The following is a 22,102-nucleotide window of genomic DNA, read 5'->3' on the forward strand; positions in this document are numbered from 1 at the left end:
CGATAGATCGCTATTATAGCGTACACATTGTATTAGAAAATTTTCATTTGGCCTAGGCATTCGGTAGAATGCCCGAGTCTTCCACATTGCCTGTTAATCTGTTAGCAAAAATCAGCATAAAGGCCTTGCGAATCGTATCGTCTCTTTCTCTCTTTCTGTCTGTCTGTCTGTCTGTCTGTTTGTCTGTCTGTCTGTCTCTCTTTTTCTTTCCCTCTCTCTCTCTCTCTCTCTCTCTCTCTCTCTCTCTCCCCACTTTAATTCTCCGGATCGGTGAACTAACGAGAACGATGCCCGCGGCGTCGTTCGCCAGCTAAATTACGCGAGAGAGTCGGCGAATCCCGGGTGTTCAAGGTCCGCTAACGGTCGACCGTTACTGGATCGGCTCGAAGGACGAGGATTACGTTTCTTGGCCGATTAAAAATTCGACGATTAATTCTTAATCCCCTCCATACGGCTTCTCGCGATTCTCACGGCGTGATGGAGGCAAGATCGAAGGGGGTGGTTTGGGGGTAGTTTCGTTTTTCAATTTTTTAGTGGAGGGAGGAGAAGGATTGAAGAAGGGGTCAAGAATATCGTAAATATAGAAAATAATACAATAATTACCACCAATCTACCCCCTTTCAATCTTGCCTCCATCACGCCGTGAGAAACCGTATGGAGAAATTAAGAATTAATATAATAGATTTAGTTGTATGAATTTATTTTTGTATTTATATTATATGATGTAATAAATTATTTGATTCCTTCTCCGATTATCCGAATATAGATATCTCCCAATCTTCGAATAATTGATCGACTCTGTTAATTTAAAAAATTATTTTTCTTTATTCCTTTTAAGGAATTTAATTTGCCAAAGTGTGTAAATAATAAATTCACTTTCGGGGGAAAATAATGGAAAAATAATACGCGCGAAGGAGGAAGAGGGAGATTGTAATTTTAAGCGCGGTGGTGGTTCGCTGGCCGCCGTACGTACTACGTAGTCATCCACGATGCAATCGAGGGGGTCTATAACCCTGCAAGAATCTTGCTTTCCTGTACCTGTCTCGTCCTCGTTACGTGTGCTAACGCGCGCGAATGCTAGAGAGAAGATCCTCGCATATGCTCGGAAATAGGAAGCCGCTTTAACCCGACAACATTCTTCGATTCGATTTTCAGCATTCTTTCCTCCTTCCACATTGTATCCCCTCGAATAAACGATTTTCACGAGTGTTTGAAATATCGTCGCTTCGAGCAAATTTCCATTTCTTCGGGAATATTATAAAATTACAAATATCATAAAATATTATAAAATTATAAAAATATTATAAAAATTACAAATGTTATATTGTATAAATTTCTTCAAAGATATATTAAAATATATGCAGTATACTTTCAACACGAGAATCATATTCTCGATTTCGTTGATTAAGTTTTTAACTGCGTATATGTAATATTATTGATCGTGTAAAAAGACGAGGTTGAAGAAATAAAATTTTCAAATTGGATTTGTATGTAACCTTGGCCTTTATATCAAACCTATTATCATCAGACCTCTATATCAACCGTAACCGGAACGATGTTGATGATGAAATCGGTCGCGACGTATCGATTGCAGAAATATAGATCGATCCGAACGAATCCAGGAGCGGTGATAGGTAAATAGGCAGGTTCGGGAAAGTCGGTGAAAATATAATGAATAACGGGTGAAGATTTATCACGATTTTCGCAATGCACACTTCCAATTAGTATCGAGAGTTGGAAGCCAGATTAGCCCGATAGATAAGTGGCTGGTAAAACGTTAGATAGGTTCCACGACTACTAGAGATAAGGGTCGGGTAAACGAGCGAGATAGGTGAGGAACGATTAGATTGGAAAGTCACGAGGCTAAGCCTAACCAGTTCTATGTGTAACCACGGCATCGAAATCGAACCGATTATTTACCGAAATTTTTAATTATTATTTTATCCCCCTCAAAAATATTTCGAAACGAAATATTCAAACATTAAAAATTTATTCTTTTAAACTTTCACTTTCTGAAAACAATATCTTTTTAAAGATCGTGTCAATATTTATAAATCGAAAGAGAATCAAAAATTCGAGAATATATAATTCCTTTTCGCGTGAGAAATCGAATCGATCGATAAGAAGGAGAAGAAGAAGATCGTTAAGCGGAAAAGCGACGTAATTGATACGCGAGGAGGAGGAGGAGGAGGAGGAGGAGGGGAGGGAGAGGTCGATATCCAAGTACTACTCGAACGGGGCAGGGACAATGGCCTAGGCCCTCAGTGAAACGCTATACACGATTATTTCGAGCGATATATCGCCCCCGCGGGGCCTGGCTGCTGGCAAGATGGTAAAAGGACCTTTCGCGAGATCGAGATAGAGCTTTATTGTCCCGGGCAGGTGTGTACGCTTAACAAATCGGCCGTCGTCCTCTCCTGCGCTCTCCTTTCCTCCTCCTCCCCCCCCCCTCGCCCCATTTTTCACGATAAATCACGCGGAGCTCGGAAATCAAATCCCTTCCCTTCCCGGACATTTCATTTTCGGGTTAATTCTCTTTCAAGCGTATTTTTTTTTTTTTTTTTTTCTAAAGAAAGAAAAAGGAAAAGTGTATATTCTTTCATTTGTGTTTCACATGTATCACAAATTTTTAATAAATTTTTATTTCAATTTTAATTCCAATAAATTTACAAATTTTTATTTCAATTTTAATTTCAATAAATTTACAAATTTTTATTTCAATTTTAATTTCAATAAATTTACAAATTTTTATTTCAATTTTAATTTCAATAAATTTATAAATTTTTATTTCAATTTTAATTTCAATAAATTTACAAATTTTTATTTCAATTTTAATTTCAATAAATTTATAAATTTTTATTTCAATTTTAATTTCAATAAATTTTTAATTATGTATTTTTAAATTTTGGTTAATTAGGAGGATAAATAAAAATATTAAAAGTCGAAGTATTTGATCGTGACGAGGAATAAAATCGATCGATCAATTTTTTTTTTTTCGAGTCTTTTGGTCGCGAAAGCGATTCCTCGTCCGTTTGGAATTGATTTTAATTTTTAGAAAAAAAAATAAAAAAAAAAAAAGAAAAAAATTGATTCGAAAAAGAAGGTTCGCTTCGTTGGAAAGGAGAAGGATCGAATAAAAATATCGCGAGCAGTTGACGAAGGTCAGAGAGTCGATCAATTAGAGGAGAGTTAGGCCTCCGTTAATTAGGCCGTGGAACCGTGGTAATTGATACAATTCCTCCTAAGCGAATCGCGATCGAATTAATTCCACGGTTTATTCTTCGGCTTAATTGGCCAACGACGAATTAATCCGTGGCTGAGGAACGGGACTCCGCGACTTTTCCGAGATTTTAATTGGTTCCCGCGAAACCAGGGACCAGAAGGGAGGATATTTCATATCCGTTGAGCACGATGAAATTTCATATCGTTCGTATCGCGTTCATATAATGTCCTCATGAATTTTCATCGAGGAGGGGGAGAGGGGAGGGGCTCTGTTTTTCTCTTAATGGGGCCCCTTACTACTATCTTATCATTGAAATTCTCGTGGCACGAATTTATTTGAATGGAGGAAAAAAAAAAAAAAAAAAAAAGGACGTTTGGAAACGTGAAATATAATTCAAGGTTAATCGTATCACGCGACATTCGAGAATGCTGTGACTTTATGATTTTCTTGTTAAATCTTGCTAAAGTTTCATATAACTGATATGAAATAAAATTTTCCTTTCAAACAATATTTTTCCTCGTTAAATATATTCATCAAAATTGCGGGGATTTGGGGATAGAATTTCTCCCTCTCCCCTCTTTCGTTCGCATAAATTGAACGATGGTCAAGATAAAAATCTGGAATAGAGAGTAACATTCAACGAAAATATGTGCAATCAACGAATTATTTCTTATGATTTTCCAGATTTGAAAATTTAAAAAGACTTTAAAAATATATTTTTTTAAAATTTGTATCAATAAAATTTTCATAAAAATTTCATAAAAATATGTCTCCTCGATTCTCAAAATTTTCCTTTCAATATTTCTTTCACAACAATATTTTTTCTCGTAAGATCACAATTAATAAATATATTCGATTCATTTAACGAAAATATTTTACAATTAACGAATATTGTATTTGTAAATTATCCTATGACGAATTATTTTATTCCTTATAATTTTGTTACTAATTGTTATTAATTTCACACTGATATACCAATAAAATTTTTTAAACAAAAATATATCTCCTCGATTCTCAAAATTTTCCTTTCAATATTCTCTTCAACAATATTTTTTTTCGTAAGATAGATCACAATTGATAAATATATTCGATTCGTTCGATTTTCGAGATTTAAAAAAACTTTAAAGATGTCTTATTAAATTTTTTCTAAATATATCTCAATTCTCAAAATTTTCCTTCAACAATATTTTCCCTGCAATTGATAAATATATTCGATTCGTGGATCACGAATTTTGAACGAATTTCGCGAATAACGGTGACCAGTAAAAATAAAATAAAAATTTAAAAATCAGGAGGTATCGAGATCGTCGATATATAATACATTCGATCTTTCGTAGCGCGAGACGAACATGGCGATAAAAAAGTGGTGAAACCTTCCTTCTCTCGATTTTCGACCACCGAGATGCGCTCTTTCACGATCGATTGATTTATGATCGATTTACGATCGTGGAAAAACGTGGCTCGTCGAGTGGCGACGCCGTCATTTATGATTGTAATTGGACGTAACGGAGTCGAGTGGTTTGTCTAATGCGTCGAAAGGCGCGGTGCCTTGGTAATTGGACAAGGATTGGAAATCAATTCTCAATAAGCTTGCCTATTTTTCATAGGATAGGCGATTTATCGATCGTTTTCCATTCGCGCTTAAACGATCGCCATTATTAAGTATCGTATCGGATTTACTATAATGATATCTTGCGGCGATATTCAAATTGATGATAAATCTTCCGCCGTTGAAATTCGTTTAATCGAGAAAATTCAACCACTTAAAAACAACAACGACTTCCCTTTTATACCACCATTATTAACGGATCTTGCGCGATTTTAAAAATATTCTCTCCGAGCAAACGATGAACAAGTATTCTCAAACATTCGTTCCCTACCTATGTATTTACGCGCAATTTTTCGAAAAAAGGAGGAGTTCGATGATGGAGGCGAGGCAGTTCGAGCAACAAATCATAAATCAACTCGTCGTCTGAAAGAAATGTAAATAAAAAAANAAAAAAAAGAAGAAAAAAAAGAAAAGAGACGTAAGGAGGAGAAAAAGAAAGAAGGGAATAGAGAATCCGGAACGACAATGATCGATGAGGAGAACGATCTCGCCCGTAAGACAATAAGGCAAAGGAGGATTAAAAACTGTCCTCCTCGACGCCAGCAATTGATTCCACGGTTGGAGAGGAAGCAGGTGAACGCGCAACGCACAGAGATTGCGAGAGAGCGCGCGGAGGTAGGTAATCTAGCCCGGTATGCCGAATGCGCGTGTGTGCGCATGCGCGTGATCCTGGCCGCGGTTGTGTGCTGCGCCGTGTGGTGCAACCGATGCCGCCTCGACTCCTCCGCCGCTTTCACGATAACGAGCCACCGTCTATAAATCATCGAGAGGATCGTTTCCGCGTAGGCCGCGGTGGCGAGCGCCCTCCTCGAGCGGAATTTTCTGCTCTTCTAATGGCTACGGACCTCGGTCTTCCCCCCTCCCCCTCTCCTGGATCGTCTTATCCACCGCCACGTGGGAGGAGATATCGAGGTACTTCGAACAAAGTATCGTAGAATAGAAGAATCTTTCTCGCCTTCCCCTTCCCTTCGCGTGTACGATAGATTTTATTTTGTTTTAACGTTTGTTATCGATATCGATGTTCGAGAAGCGAAAGTTTATGACGGATGATGGATATTGATTTTTATCGAATAGTACTAGTGTAATTTGAAATGTAATCAATTAGTATCGAGGATAATTGATATTCTTGTCTGGTGCCAGAAAAAAGACGAAAATGAACGGAATGGAAATATTAATGACAAGAAGATTGTTTCGTATTTTTTTGGAAACGTTATGATGTTCGTAAAACGAATGTCTCGATAGAGAAAGAATGGATAAGCGTTTATACTGCAATAAATTTTGGCAATATAAAATGTTGAAAATTGAAAATTCTTACCAATGTTTGAAGACGTTGGAATTATAGAACAACAAACATACATTCGAAAGAAAAAGAAAAGAAAGAAATCGCAAAATCAGTGACACGGATTCTCGTTCCAAGAGAGAGTACCAGCGCGAGATACCAAGAAACGAGCAATAATTTATTGCAATAATTAGATTTAAAAAAAGAACAGCCAAAAAAGATATATATCTAAATCAATATCAGATTAAATACATTTAATTTAGATTGTACGAAACTTTTATTTCAGCGATATAAAATGAAAACGTGAAGAACGGTGATAATCAATGTTAAGTAAAAGTTTCTAAAGTTTCTAAACTTAGGTTTCTAAAAATCAATTAAAAAAAAAAAAAAGATAGTATAGAATATGTAATATATCCATACATACATGTGCAACAAAACAAAACAAAAAAAAAAAGGAAAGAAAATCAACGACACGAATCTGGTCTCCAAGCGTATCGAGAGATACACACGAACGATACACAAGGACGATTCATCAATCGACGAGGTACGATGACTGGCATCGGTTGGCAAGGCCAACTGATGCACCTGAAACGAACGAAGAAATTGGCGAAGATGGAGACTCGAGGAAGCTCGGTGTCACGTCGAGGAAAAAGTCTCGATCGCGATCGCATAAATCCAGGTCAAATCGAAGGATCGAAGCGGATTACGGGCGCGCTTCTTATCGGTCACCGGTCGAAGGGAACAAATGGCGCGTCTCTGCGCGCGCAGATATCTCGTTGCGATCGTTGGAAAGTGTCAGCGGAATTTTTATTCGGCGTTGATCGGACGGGCCGAGGTATTCGCCGCCGTGATCTGTCGATAGTGGATAGTTCCACGGTTGAGCCATTCGTATCGTGCACCGTGTGCGTTGGAATCTTCTATTATTGTACGCGTGTGACTATCTTTCGATTTTTGTAATCCGAAATGAAATTCTCTGAATTTTTACTTTGTAACACGACTATCTTTTTCATCGAATTAATTCTATTAAAGTCCATAATTTACATATAATTTTACTTGCATGATTATTTTGTATTTTTGGATATTTTTGAAATAAATAGTGAAATTTTTGGAATTTTGTCGATATTGAATCTTTTGAAATAGTGATTGGATTAATCCTTTTACAATATGACTACTGTTATTTTATAAATAGCAAAATTTTGGAATAATAATTTTGTTACGACTGAAAGATGCTCTATACTTATAGTTTGTTAATATTTTTTGGATTTTTGTGAATAGTAATAATGAAATTTTTAAAATATAGTAATCAATCTGATGAATCTATGAATCTATACTTGTATACTTTTGTGATAAATGTATAAAAACTTAGAACGTAATAAGTCACAGTATAATAATTACAATGCAATAATTCTTTATTGCCAAATAAACGTATTCTTTCCTTTTAACTGCGATTAAAATCAAATATTTCGCAATTACCACTCTGTCAACAGTGCAATGCACAAATGACACAAATTATTTGCATCACAAAAAACGACACAGTTATCGACGTGGTTATGTCAGATAGTATTTCACGCGTATCGAAAGGCAATCGATCGAAACGAGATTTATTTATCAAAGAGATTAATCGATTCGTTTCTTCTACTCTTTTTTGCTCATTAACCTGAAATATGCTGACAAAAATCGAAATTTCTTATCACTATCCACCCCGCATTGTTCACTCATTTTCCGTTATTATAATTTTTAAAATTAAAATTAAGATTGTCCACTCCTGATGGCGGACAATTCTCTCTCTCTCTCTCTCTCTCTCTCTCTCTCTCTCTCTCTCTCTCTCTCTCTCTCTCTCTCTCTCTCTCTCCCCCTCCCCCTCTCTCCCTCTCCTTTGAATATATATCAATATGAAATAACGAATGGAAAAAAAAAGTTGTTAAATTATGCATCGTCACGAGATTCAAGATAGGATTATGATATGTAATTCTCATTCTTTTTCAAAGATAAGTTGATATATGTTACTGCCTACCTGCCTGGTAAGTCCGTCTTTTTACGTTTGGTTTCATGAATACGTTTGACGTTCGGATGACGGTAATCGATTTCAATGCGATTATCGAATATATTAATCGATGTTTTAAACTCGTAAACGTTGGATCATCCGAGGATTCTTGCCTTTGAAATGGAAACAGATATTGTCGTATTCGTTTTATGAATAATTAATTGGTAATACACGCGTTGAAATTACAGGTTGTTGTCAAGGTGAAATCTTATGACATCCGTGAAATGAATTATAAAATTATCTTGTATACAATTTCCAAGAATTCACAATTACACGTAGATCTTTCTCGCCCATCTTTTAATCTAAATCTTAACACAAAGTTAAAATTTGAAAAATTTTTATTTCTACAAGTTTCGTATCCACGTATGAAAATATTTTATACTTTAAAAATGGAAATAAAATATATTTTCCACTCGACAACAATTCTAAGAATTATCCACGAATAAATTTCACATTACATGAATAATTATATTTGTCAACCTTAAGAATCCTTGTACGATGATCGTAGATATGATGGTTAATAGGAAAGAAGAACTGTCGACGATTGAATCAAGGATCCAATCTCATCCGAGATCTCATAACTGAAGATCGTCCTTGAACGATGTCCAAAAACTCTTTCTATTCTCGTTTCATATGTTTCCTTGTCAAATTCATAAATTTGTCCCGAGACACAGCAGGTTGGTATCGTGCAGCGTGGATACTCGTGTCCCGAAAGTCGACAAGCGTGACGGATAAGCTATGAAACAGGTCAAGGAGCGAGTTCTCCCTCCTTTTAAAAACGAACACGCGCCTCCCAGGACGAATTTTCTGTCAGAAACTTATTCTGGATCCAGCACGGTGTTAGATTCATTCATCTCCAAAAATTAAAAACTAAAAATGATAGTAGATCTTTTTACGAGTCGTTGAGAACCACTGTTTTACTTATTGAAAGTGAATATTGAATTTTATTTGACATAAAGAGAATTATAAAGGATTAAAATAGACTTCTTTATGGATCGCAAGCCACAGGTTGAGAAGTGCTGTTCTATATGTCAAAAGTGAATATTGAAATTTTCTTGAAACAAGAACTGCAAACAATCTCCAAAATAGAATCTCTAAAAAAACATTTCGTATCCATTTATAGATTGCAACTCATAGATTGAGAATCACTGTTCTATACAAATATGATAGTGATAAAAATAGAACTAAATTAAACATTCAATTTGTCACAAGATTATAAAGAACATTATTAAATTAAAATCCTCCAAAAAACATTTTATAATCTATTTATAGATTTATCAGATTTTTAAAATTATTATCTTTTACATATTGAAACGAAATCGAATATCGAGATAACACAAGATTACAAAGATTAATAAAGGTTGAGAACCATTGCCCCATATATCGAAATTATACAAAACATTAAAATTTCAAACGTTAAATTTTACTCGATGCAAGATTACAAAAGCATCCCAAATCATCTCGAGTATATTCAAAAGGTACATCGATAACTTATTTCTGAACGGAAGTGCTCAAGGAACCGGTTGCCAACTTCGCCTCCAATTATCCTCTTGTCGTTCCCGCCCGGTGAGCCAACCACATTGTACACACACCGTGGCAAAAATCAACGGGCAAATTACACTTTTATGGGAATGTTTCGTGACGATACCAAGTTGTGCGCACACGCTTGACAAACGCAGATAACCTGGCACGGTGACAGCCGCGCACGCCATTTCCCACCGCGGTTGTCCGGCCATCGTCCCGATTACCAACGAGTAATTGATTCGGCGCGTTTAATTTCACGAAAATTACCGGGACGTGAGGCCGCGGAACGCAAGTGCCGCTAATGGTTATAATTTACGGAAACGGGACCGGTCGCTCGACCGCGCAAACCACTCGAGAACACGGTTCATTATTCAGCGAGAGAGGCACGAGAGAGCGAGGGATTTTCGCCGGAAGGTGCCTTATACCGAGCATTTTCTTACATGGACCGCTAACCCTTGGACGCATGGAGACTTCCGCCTTGTGCAATCTTCGGGAGAAACTTTTGTGCATCTTTCTTTTTCTTTTCTTTGTTCTCGATCTTGGTTTTTATTTATTTATTTATTGGATGTTACTCCTTCTTATCTTTTATTTCTCATCTTCTGAAATGAATAGATTGGAATTAAAAATAATATAAGTAATGTATGTTATATAATAAGTTTTATTTGTGAATGTGTTTAATAAAGAATTATCTTATGATTTGTTAGATATTCTGTAGATATTTAAATTTTTGGAATATTCTTTTTTTTTTATTAGTAGTATAATTATATGAATACGTTACCTTAAAAATTCTGAGAAAAATCTATTTCTTTTTCTTTTTTTCCAGTAATATACAAATAGATAATTTATATTTTCTAAAATGCAAATTAAGATCATCATAATTTTTCAAATAAGAATTAAATAAATGGCAATCTTTTTGATGTTTCTGATCAATAAAAATTCACGAGGTATTATCCTTTTAACTTAACTTAATGCTTAATTCAGTGGTATTACGTTACAAAAAGAAATGTAGATATCGTGATATTCCCAAAAGATACGTTTAATTTGGTCGTTAGTTCCGGTTCGTTACTCGTGTGAAGCTTTGTAGAAAAATTGTCCCGTGTCATTCATAAATAATTGATACCTACATCGTATGTGATCACATTCTACGGCTTATTATTTTAACATCTGAAATCGCGATTGCACGACTCATTATTCATTTTTCTCAGCATCTGTTTAAAGGTTAATGGAGCCTCCTCGCAGCGATTGTATCGTACTGTGGAAACCTTCATCGAAGCTTGGAGGTGTCTCTTCCAGTAATTAATAACGCCATTAACATCATAATGGCCCGTTAAGTGTGAAACTAAAAGACAAAGGAACACAATAACGCGATTAAGATGTCATAATATTGTAAAATGTCATAGAAGGTTAGGTTAGGTTAAAAGAAATATTTTTAATTATACATCGGCATTTCACGAAAAGTAAGAAACGTTTTCTTTTGGATTTATTAAGAGCTCTTCAGAAATATTATTTCTAGCAATATGTTTTTACAATGGATCGAAAGATATATTTTTAAGATTTATATTTTCGTATTTGCGTATGTCTTTAATAGCGGACTGTACAAGGATTTATAGTAGTGTGTAAAGTACATGAAGAGAATGACGGAGCGTTTATCAATATTGAATCAACATTGAATCGACGTATTGTTCGACAAAAACGAATCACCTGTAAATTCATCTGAACGATGATCGAGTGACATGAAGGAAGATTACGCCATTGGACTTGTACTTGTACTCTGTGATTGAACCTGCATCGACGGTACAAGATGCTTGTATCTTCTTTTTAGCTTGTATATTCTTGCAAATTCAATTTCTATTATTTCTAGCCAGGGTAAAAAATCAGTTATCTTGATATAATAACTGTCGATATCGTCTTAGTCAATCATCCACATCGTTTCAATTAGAAATAACAGGAACATCTCTCATACATTGTAAATCAAAATCTTAAATCAAATTAATTAAAATTTAATTAATATTCTAAAATTACATTCTTATTTTTTTATTTCATATATTATTTTATTTCATATATTTGATCATCGATATATTTAGTATCTTATGATTTAGATATTAGTTAAAAATAATTCTGATCAATCTTTGAGCGATTTAAGAATCAATATAAATTTAAATTATTTTATTACTTAAGTTTATTTATTCTGAATAATCATCTATTAATTTCTCTAATTTAAGATATTATTATTTCAATAACTTGAAATCATTTCCAAAAAATAACACGCACAATAAATATTTCAGAAATACAAATCATCTTACATCACTTACCAATTCCTTATCATACACCGTTCACTTTCTTCTCGCGAAAAACACTCGGTTCTCAGAGACACGCGTGTACGAACCTTCTTTAGAATTGGCGCGCGAGCACCTCTACCAGGCAGAGAAAAATATCCAAGATGAAATCGGCGAGGGTCAAAATGCATGACAAATAACAAGGCTTGTCCACCGCGGAATGAAACAAAACCCCTGGCAAAGAAGTGGACGCCGCTTTGTTCCCCATTGTAGGCCCGGTGTCACTTCAAGGCAACGTTGCATTCGGTTGGCCGCGGCCCAGCGCGGTGTCGGGTCGCCATCAGATGACGGTTGATAAAGGAACGACAAATTGGTACCACCCGAACGAGCGCTGCTCTTCGCGCAAGATCCGACCACGATAACACTCGTGTCGATAAACACGCTACACGGCCAACGTCTGCCGTGATTTCATGCGCCGCCGTGCACACAATTTTCATGGATGTTTCCGGTACGCTTAAAAAATCGCCATCTTTTTCGTGCGTCAAGCTGACCTCTTCAGGCAAGAATATGAGTTACATGTTATTACATGTACTTAAGTACTGTGCGTTTGCCAAAAGATGGCTAGACAAAGTATTTACGCTTTTATTCTATTCTCACTTCACTGCCATACTATATTATTATTGGTTATTGACTAAGAACAGTGAATAGAAAGTTGGACAATAACTATATCGAAATAAAATAAAATAGAAAGATAAATTTACAACATTGACATAGCCTTTCAATCAAAGAAATTCTATTGGTTTATAATTGATATTTTAATTGGATTATCGCAAGTGCTATGAAATTATTCTATTTCACTTTGTTTCGATATGTCCATTGTCGATCTTTGTCACTGTCTTTAGCCAATAATAACGCGTATACTAGCAAAGAAGATGGAATAGAGAACGCTTTGTCTAGTTATTTTTTGATGAACGCATAACTTAATCTCTTTTCTTCTGTGCCATTCGGTTTACGATCTTTGCACTTTTTAATTTCTGTTCGTTCACATCAAGATGGCAAGCATAAAAATATAAGTATTTATTATTGCCTGATGAAGAAAACAAATAAACGTATCGAGTATAATTGGAATCGATGTGATAACGATGATTTCAAAGCATTAAAAACAGAATGTTAAAATGTGTCCTCATAATTTTCAAAAATTCTATTAGTTATTCAATACTAGTGTATTCAATGCAGATAAACGAAGAAAATTGAAATCCCATTTCCTCTCTGCCATTTCGTTTGTTATTTTCTCAAGAAAGAAGAACAAATATTTTTTAAAAGAATTATAAAATTCTTTTATCGAAGTGAGTAAAATTTGGAATAGAAATTGGATTTAAAGTAAGATTAGAGAATTGTATAAGATGTTAATATATTCGTTAATTTTTAAAAATCGATTTTGGAGGATAAAATAAATATAAAAATTCTATAAATATCGTGATAAGTATACTATTTTAGATATTTTATTTTAAATATTTTTATTATAAATACTTTTTAGATGTTTAAATTTCTTATGAACATATAAACATCCATAGTCTAGTTATAATGGAGACAGAGCTATTTCATTTTTTTTATCTCATTATATCTAATATTTAAATTATTTATATCTTATATAAATAACCAGATATTAATTAACCAAGATTTTTAATCGTATCATTTTTGACAGTCAGTAATGTGCCAACAATCTTCAATATCACGCTGAAGCAGCGAAAATAAAATGATAATAATGTTGATTCAACGAAACCTTGACCACGAAAAATTAATCACTCATGGAAATTTCAAATTTTAGAGTAAGCAATTTTTTTAAATATTTACACAAATTAATTTCTACTTAATTTTCTTAAAGAAAAATAATTGTTATAAGGGAATTTACGAATTTCTCATTTGTTCCATTGTCGAATGTTCGAGATTCTACCAAGCAGATCCGCGATTAATTCAACCGGAAGATTCCTCCACCTTGTAGAAAATTTTTTCTCGTCGATGAACATTTCGTCGTTCAACCTAGTGGCGTTCATCGGATCGAGATCTGTAATCGGCCAACCGTGATCCACCGCATGGTGACTTTTTTCTAAGAAACAATGTACCTTTTGTGGACACTCGATGATATCGAGATATCGGTAGGAGAACTCGTTTTTTGTTCCTTAGTCCTACTTCCATTTCGAATGTCCTTCCTTTCTGAATTCATTAGCATCTTGATCTTGGAGGTTAGTCAAAATTTCTTCTAGGAGTATTAATAATTCGATTTCAAAATAATGTTGAATTTATAAACGAATTTTTTTTTAATACGTTTACAATTTAATTTCTATAAGATGAAAAAATATTTAAAGAAAAATAATTTAGAAAAATAATTTTTAGAAAAATAATTTATTTCTTTCATTAAGGAAAATGTAAAACTTTTATCTTAAAATAAATACTTAAAAAAATAAATAAATAAAATAAATAAATTAGAGAAGAATTGTTAATAGAAATATTTATTTTTCTTAAGAAATTCACATTCGAATGAATTCCATACAACTTCAAAATATTGATTAAAAATCACGTGCATCGATAACACATTGAAAAGATGAAATATTTATCATCTAATGATTGTTTGATAAATAATATTAAAAACATTTCTACTTCTATGAATGTTACTATAATAGTAAGTACCATTAAAACTTCATTCAAAGCATTAGTTTTTCAAAGAATTTGAAACATTAGAGGCAAGTTTTTTTACTATCAGAAAAAAAAGAAACTCATCAAATGTTATGTTAATTTACATATTTTAAGCATTTTTTAAAATTAATTTAATCCTTCACTTAAACTTAAAATTCAATATCAACCAACTTGAAACGATTTCCAATTAGAATCTATTTGTCTATTTTTGATCAATTCATCTGATTGTTTTATTGCTAAACTTTAGATCCAACACAAATAATTTTTATCGTATAACCCTTTTCGTTTTTTTCAGTTGAAAAAAAAAACAAAAAAAGATATACAATCACAGCAAAATGTTATCACTCATGCGCATAAAATCTTTTCTTGAATAATACATGATTCTATTTGGCCATAAATTCACATACTTTTATGTGGCCAAAAGAGTACGTCTTAAAGAATCGTCTCGAAGATTAATCGTTCTCGACGACACGATGGAATCGCGATTAATTTCGTGAAATCGTTGAGCGTGATTCCCTTTCGAGATTGATCCTCCACCCTCTTTTTACGATGTTTCGTGATAGAGAAATCGGAAAACCAGGCTTAAAATGAAACGCCAACCGTCTTAAATGGTTCGTAAGTTCGTGTATTTTGTAGCTTATCGTTACGAGTGTTGGTAACTTGGGTCACGCCATACTGCTGTTTCCTGTGTTGTGTGTTATATAGAAGAGGTTTGGTCGAAGGCACAAGTTTGATAAGTGGAACGATTTATTTTAAGCGATGCATACCCTCTACTTACTATCGTGAACATCCTTTTGCAGAAATTTTGCACGTGTGCGTAACGTAAAAGAAAATTTTCGATTGGCCGATACGTTTAATTTAATTTTTTTTAATAATTTAATTTAATTTAATAATAATTAATTGTTTATTGTCGTTCATTATAAACGAAATTATAAGAAATTTAACGTCTTCGTTTAATCTTTCCCTTAATAAATTTTTCATAAAATTGATCTTCTCAATTTATTCTTGTAAAGAATTTTATTAACTTTATTATACTGATACATACAATTCTTTTCAATTCATTTTTTTTTCACATTTTTTTAATAACAAAAAATTTCTCATTCTCATCTATAAAATACAAAATTTATAGAAAATCCAATGTTTTGTTACTCAAATCTATATATATTTTACACACTTTCAAGCAGTATCAGTTCGAGGATAATTCGAATGAGGAACAGGTTGTTGGGATTCGAGCTCGCGATTTTTCATATTCGATTAATCGACACGGGTCGAACGTCAGCCGAAAAGCTTAATCGTGGCCAATGTGCAACTTTATTAACCCGCGGGATCTCAATTGTGCCGCCTCGGCCAACCGATTATCTCTCGTTTCCTCCGGGATTGATATGCCAATTAAGCAATACCTCCATTGGCTCCCTTTGGTCTTCGAACGAACGTCCATTCGGAATCGAAATGGATACACTTTGTGCCAGAGTCCTCATTTTTTGCACCCTTTTGATCGATAACGATATTTTATCAGCATTTTTTTTTTTTTTTTTTTTTTTTTGAGACTTAAGGAGAATGATTGAAGAAAAAACATTTATACGATATTTATTGTATGATTTAAGAAATAGAAATATTATTAGATTTTCAATGAATATTAAAAGTTATGTATAATAGACTTTTTCATATATATTTTATTTTAATTGACTTTATTGTAATCGATAAATTTGTTTGTAAAATTTTGTTTCAGCACAAGAATTGAAGAAATAAATAAAAATTGACAAATAATAAATTACGTATATATATGTATTTTTATTTTTCATAATCTACGATATTGTTGAATTAATCGTACATATTCAAATTATAAATTGATTATATCATTTTTTTTTAATTCTTATGATAACATTTCTAACTTCAAGTATTGTTTTAGAAATTTTACTTAGTTGAAACTAAACAATTTATCATCATAATCTAAAATTTCATTAAAAAAAAAAAAAAAAAAAAAACAATTTATCCACAAATCATTAAAATCGGCAAAAGCAAAGAACGAGATAAATTATATATTAACTATTACGGTGCAAAGAAAAGCAGATTTCTCTTAATAACAAATTGAATGATTAATTTCCATGATATCGAGCGATCAAAGTTTCCTCGGGATAGTGGGCTTGAGATCAATATCTCGCGAGTACATCGATATCGCGCCTTAGCCATGTCGTAACGACTTTATAACGGATATATCGGTGACAGGATCGAACGTCAATCGATGACTCACGACACAACCCTTTTGTAATGTTAGAACGATCGTTGGATAAAACGGCGACGATTGAGTATAATGAACGAGGAATTTACGATTGACTTTTGCATTGATTCGATTTAATCGGTATAAATAGAATGAGTGTGAACTGTTGGGTGATAGGAATGAGAATTATTGAAGAAATATATATCCGATTTTGCAATTGTATGGATAATAGATTGAGTTGAAATTAAAAAGTTTAAAAGGAACGTGTGACATTATTTCCTAAGAAAATTTATTGATAACCTAACTGTTTCTAATTAATAGTGAGATTCAAAAGATTGCAGTATTGTAAAGATAAATAATATATATTTTGTATTTGAAGTTATTATTTCTATATTATATGATATTTCTAGTTTAATCGTAGATTTATTGTCTTTGTTTTGAAAGTCTTTTTCAAAAGATAAAGTGCAATGATACATTTATGTAAAAATATTCTAAATTACAAAACTTTAATTGAACTTTTATTGAACGATACAAAAGCTAACCTAAAAATTGAATAAAAAATAAAAGTCAATTTATTCTAAAATCTTTAATCTCTTCTTCAAAAAATAAAATAAATCAACAAATGGCATTGATTCTAAAGATCATGATCCACGAACCACAAGAAATTCTACAAAATTTTAATCAAACTTTCTTTAGAAGATATAATCTATTTATTATTCACTGCTGGAAAGAAATTTCGCGGAACGACACAAGGACGACAAATCTTAGAGGGATCTTAGAACTATCTATATCTACTTTAGACGTTTTGTTGACAATCCTGACACTATACACTATATATAGTAAAAGAATTATAATTTGAGTATTCAAAATCATAAAAATTGAATATGCTAATGCATCAAGCTTTAAATACAGATTGTCGTTTTGGCTTAGTATATATGACAAATACTATAGTAGAAACAAAAATGCATGTGAAAAGGCGTTTTCTTCTAAATTAACCAATCAGATTCATTGTATTCCTTTCGAGACTTGTTTCCAGTGGTAAACAGTACAGATGGCGCTGATAATATTCTAAATATAGTAGAACGATCGATCGCTAAAAAAATTCTACAAAATTCTAATCGAATCCTTTTCGAACGATCAAAAAAGTTACCGTATTTGCAAATAATTCTGGAGAAACGAAGAAAGAGAGACGATAGGGTTGGCAATCAATTTGCGCGCGGTCACGCTGATACAGGATCGCGGATCCTAGGGATTTTGCGGCGTGACCGACGATGCGTGACGCCGTGGAACACCGCAACAAGAGAAGGAGAAGTGGGGGAAATCGCGTATACACGCTCCACTTTGCCGATGCGCATAGGCAAAGGCGAAAAGCTCGCATGCCATCGTGCGCGTCCTCTTCGCCCCCTTCGCGTCGTCGCTCCCCTCTCCCTCCATGTGCGCGCTTATCTTTCCTCTGGGATCAAAGGACCGTGTTCGTATCGTGGCGTGTTTCGAATCTTGAAACGTAATCCGTTTTGCGCGATTGGTTCCGCCTGTTCCCGCCTGACTCCAACTTCAGATCGAACGCTCTTATTCACGATCGATTGTCAACCACGATTTTCGCTTTCGATGATCCCCGAATACATGAAAAGAATTTTCTTCATTTAAACTGATAATATCCTTTTTTTTTCTTGGTTTCTTTTTTGGTTGAAATTTAATTGATGATTTTGTGTAAACAAACAATTATTATTATCGTGATAAATGCGACATGTATACTTTCTTCCCTACCAAATTTGATCTTGCCATTCGAAAGATTGCAATTCTATTATTCATTGACGAATGTAAAGTGTCTTAAAATATAAGCATCTGTCTAATTTATGAATAATTAAATAAAAATAATTATTATACATTTCCTTATTTAGAATTATATACTCGTTAAATACTCGACAAAAAAATTTTCTCGCTTACTCATCTCGTGTTCGTCATTTAAAACAAGAAACCATATATCCAAGTATCTCGCTCGTTGAAATTATCCATTTCCAACAAATCGATGATACTTTGACAGTCGAGTAAACACCTGAAGAGTCGGAGGGAGAATCGTTGAAACGAGGACAGAGGACAGTGATCGGTGGAGGGGATGGAAACCACTAAAGAGGTGCACGTGCACTTTGAATACTTACACGTTGTCGCTCGGTTGCCTGAAATCGGTCAATTTTCGTTCCGCGGCGGGATCGTCGGATGCCAACAACTTTTTCATCCATTCGTATCCCACGGAGGGAAGGAAATTGATCGATTTCAACGACCGGGGAGAAAAATCGTACGATATTATGCGGTTATGAACTAACACTTTGATATTAACCATTCGATTTGGAAACCTTCCTTCCTTCAAGAAATCTGTAATATTTTATAATCATATCGTAATAGCGATTAAACAAATGTTGAGTGATCAACGATCAGAAATCATTTTGAAAATTTAAATTCTCATATAGAAAATTTAAATTCTCATATTACATCATAATTAATTCGATTAAAAATAAACGAATGATCCAACAATCGTTTCAAGAATTAAATTAAATTGTTTAACATAGCATTAATCTGATTATAACTCTCACCAATTATTTATTTACACGAAGGACAAATGTAATTTCACATCATCAAAATTTCCACACTAAAAAAAAAAAAAAGAAGAAAGAAAGAAAGAAAGAAAAGGAAAAGAATCATCGTTCCACAGAAGGATTCCAAATCGAGCGATTAACCTTTCCCGTGCAACGTTTAACCCCCCATGAGACACCGAAGAAGATCACGAAGGCGGATCCGAAGAGTGGTGGCGCGACTTTTGAAAAGGGGTAGGACGTTTACGCGCACGATAGCTGGTGGTATAACGAGGAAAATTGGCCGAGGCCGTTTTGTCGGGGCGATGATGCTAAAAGCGGGAACGGGCCGGCGGGCTATTTTTCAGTAATTACCGGTATCACGCGACGTCGAAGGTGTTACTCGGTTGCAAAACGGTGTATATAACGCGATCAGCCTTCCTCCTTGACCCGCGTGTGCGTTTCCCTCGTCTCGCCATTCCCCGGACGCCGTTTTAACCCGGCCGAAACTTGGAAAACTGGCGTCGCCTCGCATGACTCCGATAAACCATTACGCATTGTGGGGTGGCCGATTAATCATTGCTTATCCTTCGTTTCTCACGCTGCACCGATAGAGACAAAATAGGGGACAAAGTCTTCTAAAAAAAATCAGAAACGATATAAAATAACGATAAAAATTACATTAAGATAAGATTAAATTATATTATTGACGATATATCTTTTTTATTTGTTCGAAAGATAAAATCAACTTCTTTCAAAAAACCTCGAATTAATTTAAAACTTAATTAGATAAGAATCACATCCTGATAATAATAAATCTTTCTATCTATTTTTTGAGTAATATCGTAAAAAGATTAAATCAATTAAATTACCGTAAGAATTACGAGAATATATTCTATATTTAATAAGATCAAATCACTTAAATTATTGACGATATCATTTTTATTTGCTTGAAAGGTAAAATCAACTCCTTTCAAAAAACTTCGAGTCAATTTAAAACTTAATTAGATAAGAATCACATCCTGATAATATTAAATCTTTCTATTTATTTTTTGAATAATATCGTAAAAAGATTAAACCAATTGAATTACCAATTACCGTAAGAATTACGAGAATATATTCTATATTTATTTGAAAGACGAAATCAATTTCCTTCCAGAAAAACCGCTCAAAATTTAAGAGGAAATTTTCAATCACGTAAGAATCGCAGCCTGATAATGATAATACCTGCCTGCTAATTATTCTCACCCCCAACAATATCGTCTCTACTCGAATTCGAGGACGCAATCTTGAAAAAGGCAGGATCGATCGTAAACCGATCCACTTCCTCGTGCACTTCCCCCGTCCGTTAATCCGATCCGCGAAGCGATCGGGCGCTGGGCAACGAAGCGGACACGCACGATCGGCTTCTGGTCGATCGTCCTTGCCGGCATTCCCCCGTATTAATTTGCCGTGCACGGGACAAAGGGAGGGGAAAAAAAGGCGCGCGGTGTGTCGCCTCGGACCGATTGGCCGCCGATGATAAGAGGGACGGCGTCCCACGGTCGGCTCCCTGTTCCGCCTGTTCCTCCTCATCATCGTCGCCCCTCCGGCCCCCCCTCCACTCCCCTCGGCGGGAGGACGTTCGTTACGGATGGCTGACCGGTCGACCGACCACGCTCTTTTGTGCCGTCGCCGATCATAATGACACCGAGCAAAAACTGTCAATGCTGCCGCGTATCGGCTTCCATGCATGCATTAGCGGCCCGATCTTCTCTCTCTACGCTTCTTCTAACGCGTGTCGTTTTGTTGCCTTCCCTCTTTTTCTTCTCGTCCTATTTCTCGTAGAATGGGTTCGATCGCTTCATCTACGGTGGACGAAGCTACGAAAGCGAAAAGATTGGGGAAGAGATTGTTTCTTTGAGAGAGAGGAGGAGGGGGGGGGAGATTTTTGGATAAGAAAAATTCGAGAATGTGAAGTTGGAAAATGGTTTGGTTTCTTGTTTTTTTTTTTAATGTATTTTCAATTATGTTTAATAGTTGTAGTTAATCATAACGTTTCCTTCCTCGTGAGATTTTTCTTTCTCGAAGTAAAATTGTTCTTCTCTAACCTATTTATTTGAAAATTTCCATTACACCGGCTTCTTGCGAATGGTCGTTTCTCGATTAACGACACTAGGCTCGCAAGAAAGGCTCTCGTGGAGACGTGTCTTGGTCACGCGTTGCGATCAGAAATTAGATGACAGAAGCATCTTTCCATAACGGTAAACAAAGAAGGACGGATTGTCGCATTAGATCGTGGCAAAAAGAACGAATTACACGAAGCTAATAACGAACGCTCCATAACGGGACGCTCGTGCCTTTTTTAAATTTTGCCCGTTTCGAGATTAAACGCTAGCGTGGAAATGGAACGAGTCATAACGCGTTTTCTATTATAAGTAGAAAAAAATATTCAAAAAAAAAAAAAGAACGGAACGAAAACTTGAACAAACTTGAAAAATTTTAAAATTACACTTTCACGAAACAGATGAAATTTAAACGATCTTACGGATCGTTTTATTATCGTTCTCTTTACGTGATTATCGCTCGTGAAACGACGTTGAAATGAGAAAAAGAAAATATATGTATATATATATGTTTCATTATCTTTAAAATTTCGAAATCGTTTTTCGTCGGATCATCGATA

At 34.5% G+C, this 22,102-nt stretch overlaps 1 protein-coding gene and 1 long non-coding RNA gene across 2 annotated transcripts in view; one reads left to right on the top strand and one right to left on the bottom strand.

Moving 5' to 3' along the window:
- Positions 1-22,102, top strand: part of LOC122718880 — a 139,195-nt gene that overhangs the window by 42,182 nt on the left and 74,911 nt on the right. The window lies entirely within an intron of this gene.
- LOC122718909 lies at positions 10,709-12,446 on the bottom strand. Its single transcript, XR_006347480.1, has 3 exons — positions 11,992-12,446; positions 11,381-11,657; positions 10,709-11,018 (listed from the first exon to the last, which is right to left on the bottom strand). It is a non-coding gene; the product is annotated as an uncharacterized LOC122718909 (long non-coding RNA).

The sequence above is a fragment of the Apis laboriosa genome, unplaced genomic scaffold, assembly GCF_014066325.1.
Source record: "Apis laboriosa isolate Shangri-la unplaced genomic scaffold, ASM1406632v1 scaffold68_cov148, whole genome shotgun sequence".
Classification (NCBI taxonomy): domain Eukaryota; kingdom Metazoa; phylum Arthropoda; class Insecta; order Hymenoptera; family Apidae; genus Apis; species Apis laboriosa.